This window comes from Rhinopithecus bieti, unplaced genomic scaffold (genome assembly GCF_001698545.2).
Source record: "Rhinopithecus bieti isolate Rb0 unplaced genomic scaffold, ASM169854v2 scaffold_6946, whole genome shotgun sequence".
NCBI lineage: Eukaryota > Metazoa > Chordata > Mammalia > Primates > Cercopithecidae > Rhinopithecus > Rhinopithecus bieti.
Genome location: NW_016805697.1, coordinates 2,345,010 through 2,350,415, shown reverse-complemented (window position 1 = coordinate 2,350,415; position 5,406 = coordinate 2,345,010). Strand labels below are relative to the sequence as shown.

The 5,406-nt window shown below is 40.8% G+C and overlaps 1 pseudogene; it reads left to right on the top strand.

Annotated features, from left to right (window-relative positions):
* Positions 1 to 4,591: 4,591 nt before the first annotated feature.
* On the top strand, positions 4,592 to 5,176 carry LOC108530554 (RNA polymerase II subunit A C-terminal domain phosphatase SSU72 pseudogene; annotated as a pseudogene).
* The last annotated feature ends 230 nt before the right edge of the window (positions 5,177 to 5,406 follow it).

The window sequence follows — 5,406 nt, the reverse complement described above, 5'->3', positions numbered from 1 at the left end:
GGGATTCAACTTCTTCCTGGTTTAGTCTTGGGAGAGTGTAAGTGTCCAGGAAATTATCCATTTCTTCTAGATTTTCTAGTTGATTTGCGTAGAGGTGTTTATAGTATTCTCTGATGGTAGTTTGTATTTCTGTGGGGTCGGTGGTGATATCCCCTTTATCATTTTTTATTGCATCTATTTGATTCCTCTCTCTTTTCTTCTTTATTAGTCTTGCTAGCGGTCTGTCAATTTTGTTGATCTTTTCAAAAAACCAACTCCTGGATTCATTGATTTTTTGGAGGGTTTTTTGTGTCTCTATCTCCTTCAGTTCTGCTCTGATCTTAGTTATTTCTTGCCTTCTGCTAGCTTTTGAATGTGTTTGCTCTTGCCTCTCTAGTTCTTTTAATTGTGATGTTAGAGTGTCAATTTTAGATCTTTCCTGCTTTCTCTTGTGGGCATTTAGTGCTATAAATTTCCCTCTACACACTGCTTTAAATGTGTCCCAGAGATTCTGGTATGTTGTATCTTTGTTCTCATTGGTTTCAAAGAACATCTTTATTTCTGCCTTCATTTCGTTATGTACCCAGTAGTCATTCAGGAGCAGGTTGTTCAGTTTCCATGTAGTTGAGCAGTTTTGATTGAGTTTCTTAGTCCTGAGTTCTAGTTTAATTGCACTGTGGTCTGAGAGACAGTTTGTTATAATTTCTGCTAATGGCAATCATTAAAAAGTCAGGAAACAACATGTGCTGCAGAGTATGTGGACAAATAGGAACACTTTTACACTGTTGGTGGGATTGTAAACTAGTTCAACCATTGTGGAAAACAGTATGGCAATTCCTCAAGGATCTAGAACTAGAAATACCGTATGACCCAGCCATCCCATTACTGGGTATATACCCAAAGGATTATAAATCATGCTGCTATAAAGACACATGCACACGTATGTTTATTGCAGCACTATTCACAATAGCAAAGACTTGGAATCAACACAAATGTCCATCTGTGACAGACTGGATTAAGAAAATGTGGCACATATACACTGTGGAATACTATGCAGCCATAAAAAAGGATGAGTTCGTGTCCTTTGTAGGGACATGGATCATCATTCTCAGCAAACTATCGCAAGAACAGAAAACCAAACACTGCATGTTCTCACTCATAAGTGGGAATTGAACAATGAGATCACTTGGACTCGGGAAGGGGAACATCACACACCAGGCCCTATTGTGGGGAGGGGGGAGGGGGGGAGGGATTGCATTGGGAGTTATACCTGATGTAAATGACGAGTTGATGGGTGCTGACGAGTTGATGGGTGCAGCACACCAACATGGCACATGTGTACATATGTACAAACCTGCACGTTGTGCACATGTACCCTAAAACTTAAAGTATAATAAAATTAAAAAACAGAAAAAGAAAAAAATATATATATATATACAAGATACCTGTGCTATTAAAATTGTATGAGACGACGATTAGGAAACAGTGTCTAAAAAGGCTCCATAAGTGGGGATTGATGAAAAAATGGAGAAATACTGGACTAGAGTGAAGAGAAATAAGAAACACTGAGGCATCTGCTGGTAAAATTTTGAACTCTAAGGAGAAAGAGAAAATCTTACTAACATCCAGTTAAAAAGAACATTTATCTACAGAAGAAGAATGATGCTGGAATTAGACTTTTTATATCCAACGCTGGAACAGACAGTGGCATAGCAGTTAAGGACTACTGAGAGAAAGGACTACGGCCCAACAGTCCTGTACCCAGCCGAGATGTGGCCCCTGTGTCAGGGTGAAGGAAAGATACACAGCAATTCGGACAGTTTATCTCCTGTGTCCCCTACAGAGAAACCTACTTGAGAGAAGACCTTCCAAACATTGTTACTTATGTGAACCTGAACAACAATTCATGGAAATGGGAAGAAAAGAACACAAACCTCTGGGCTTCACCACTAGAGTTTGTGATTCAGTGGTTTGGGGTCTACATGTTCATTTTTTACAAGTTCCCAATTAATGCTAATCCTGCTAGTCTGAGAACACACTTTGAGAAACTTTAAGGTGTTTCCTAATTTGTTTGTTTATTTTGAGACGGAGTTTGGCTCTTCTTGCCCAGGCTGGAGTGCAATGGCATGATGTCTGCTCACTGCAACCTCTGCCTCCCAGGTTCAAGCAGTTCTCCTGCCTCAGTCTCTGGAGTAGACAGAATTACAGGCACCCACCACCACACCCGGCACATTTTTTGTATTTCTTCAGAAGAGACAGGGTTTCACCATGTTGGCCAGGCTGATCTCGAACTCTGGACCTCAGGTGATCCCCCCCCGCCCCTCAGCCTCCAGAAGTGCTGGGATTACAGGCGTGAGCCACCAAACCCAAAACGATTACTTCAAGTGAAATGATGTATAATAAAATTAATTTTATCATAGGCTAATTGATATGAACAAGAGTCACAAAAACATCACCAAATTTCTAAATAAAGATTCAACACACTTAGAATATTAAACTTAGAAACAAATGTGAACTGTACATACAATTAAGAAAGCCTAATAAAACCTAGTAAGATTATTATTCACCTAATTTTTGGTGAATCAGTGGGTGATGGCGGTCGAAGTTGTGGTAAGTTAAACCAAGGAATAAATGTTTGCAAAGAAAAAATTGTAAGGAACACCTCCTACTACTATACAGTTAAAAAATCAATAATGACAGACACTGCAGGCTGGCTGATCTATTTTGTACTCTCATCGTTATTGTCTTGCATTTGTATGATTACCACGTTTTATGAATTTTTATTTTTCAATAATTTGTATTCATTCATTCATTTTCCAACCCATTGATTCCAGTTCAGGGTGGCAGGTGGCTGGAATCTATCTTGGCAGCTCTAGGTGCAAGGCTGGAACCAATGTTGGACAGGACCCTATCCGGGGCACAGGGCACACCCTCACATTGGGACCATAGAGATGTCAGTTCATCTAATTTGCACATCTTTGGGATGTGGGAGGAAACAAGAGTATCCAGAGAAAACCCACACAGATATGGGAGAATATGCAAACCCCACGCAGACATCGGCCTGCCAGAAGTCAATTTTTTTAATTAATGTTATAATAAAATGATATTATTTGAGGCTGGGTACAGTCTCAGTCTCAGCACTTTGAGGGGCTGAGGCAGGTGGATCACTTGAGCCTGGAAGTTTGAGACCAGCCTGGGTAACACAGTGAAACCCCATCCTCTACAAAAAAAAAAAAAGTTAGCCAGACATGGTGGTACACACCTGTAGTTCCAGCTACTCGGGAGGCTGAAGTGGGAGAACTGGTTGGGCTTGGGAGTTTGAGGCTGCAGTGAGCCATGATGGCACCACTGCACTCCAGCCAGGTTGACAGAGCAAAACTGTGTCTTAAAAAATGAAGAAAAAAAAAACCGATGTTATTTAAGAACCTGCTGTATTTGCAATGTAAGAATCACCATAAGAGGGACATAGAAAAATACAATATGTTGTTTCAAAGATAGATTTTGTCCCTGCACCAGAGACAAAAGTGATGTCCCTGATCTGATTTATACTGAAATAAATGTGAGCTATACATACATTTAAGAAAGATTAATAAAAACAAGTAAAATTGGGCCAGGTGAGGTGAGGGTGAGCTCACCTATAAATCAGTCCTGACTGGGTGGGGCCACCTTTGCGGAGAGTTACTGAATTAGGAATTTAATCATTTTGATTGTATTTGTGATTAGCAGTTCATTATCATAATCTAATCAATCCAAAAGTGACATGATTATCTTATTTTTTGAAACCCCATTCATAATTTTAAAATCTCTTTTATTTTCTTAATCAATTATACAACTGCTAAAAAAAATTCTAAACATTGCATTTAAGCGTAGAAAAGCTCAAACACAGCTGTACTTGGAGGCAGAGGATTGCATCAATTCCTGCATTCCCTGAAGAATCATTCTGAGTTCAATAATATCAAATGCAGAAAAATGGGGTGTTAATAACTCTTAAAATAGCATAAGCAGAGATGTTGTTCAGAACGGGATTTTTTTTTTGTATTCGTGAAAAACATTTGTGAGTTTCTGAACAAAGCTATATATAGTGCTCCTATGATTTGTGCAACTGCACTTCTTGAACATTATGAAAATTAAAACAAGCAACAATACTTGTAATTTATAATTAAATAGGGTGCGGCCTTGGAAACTGTCACATGTTTATCATCCAATTTCATGTCTGAAGGTCACTGGAGAGTCCTATGACATGCCTGCAGGAAGCTTAATTGTCTTGACCATTGTCAATCCAGCCCCCATTCACTAGGAGAACCACCAGAGCAAACACCAAATTTTAAATGAATCCGGACTGGGTGGTGCCACCTTTGTTGAGAGTTACTGCTTTAGGTAATTTAATCATCTTGATGGTTCTTGATGAGTTAGGAGTCCATTCTACAACCTAATCAATCCAGAAGTCATGAAGTCTCCACCCACTAATTAAGGTGACTCAATATAAACCTGCCTCCTGTGCCTCCACATTAGCTCATTTGGAAGACCTGGTTATAGGTGGTCATCTTCTTGGCTCAGAGTCCGTGCTGCAGCTGAGGTGCCTGTGTCTCTCTGGTTCCCAGTGGCCGCCGTCATGCTCTCCTCCTCACTCAGGGTGGCTGTGGTGTGTGTGAGCAACATTAACAGGAGCATGGAGGCCCACAGCATGCTCAGGAGAAAAGGGCTGAGTGTCCGGTCTTTTGGAACTGAATCTCATGTGAGGCTACCAAGACCAAGACCCAGTAGTCCTGTAGTTTACGATTTTGCAACAACATATAAGGAGATGTACAATGACCTCCTCAGGAAAGATAGAGAACGCTACACCCACAATGGAATCTTACACATCTTGGGAAGAAATGAGAGAATCAAGCCCAGTCCAGAAAGACTTCAGGAGTGCACTGATTTCTTTGATGTCATCTTCACCTGTGAGGAGAGTGTCTATGACACAGTGGTGGAAGATCAGTGTTCCAGAGAACAGCAGACCTTGCAGCCTGTGCACGTGATCAACATGGACATCGAAGATAGCCTGGAAAGTGCCACCCTGGGAGCTTTCCTCATCTGTGAGCTTTGCCAGTGCCTGCAGCAGTCAGACGACATGGAAGACAGTCTGGAGGAGCTGCTGTTGCAAATGGAGGAGAAGGCAAGAAGAAGCTTTCTTCACACCGTCTGCTTCTACTAAAGATCTGAGCTGGCTTTGTCCCCTTCCTCAGTAAGAACTTAGGCATGGGACTTTAGTCCAGATTTATTGTGAGAAGCATCTGCAAAGAACTTCCACTGAGTGCTGTTTGTATTACTTTTGTACATATCACCTCGAAAGGGACAATTACCAAGGAAATATTTTATGGGAAATGAGACGGACTAACAGTTTTAAAAGCACTGAAACATGCTTGGGATTGTTCTAGGTGCATT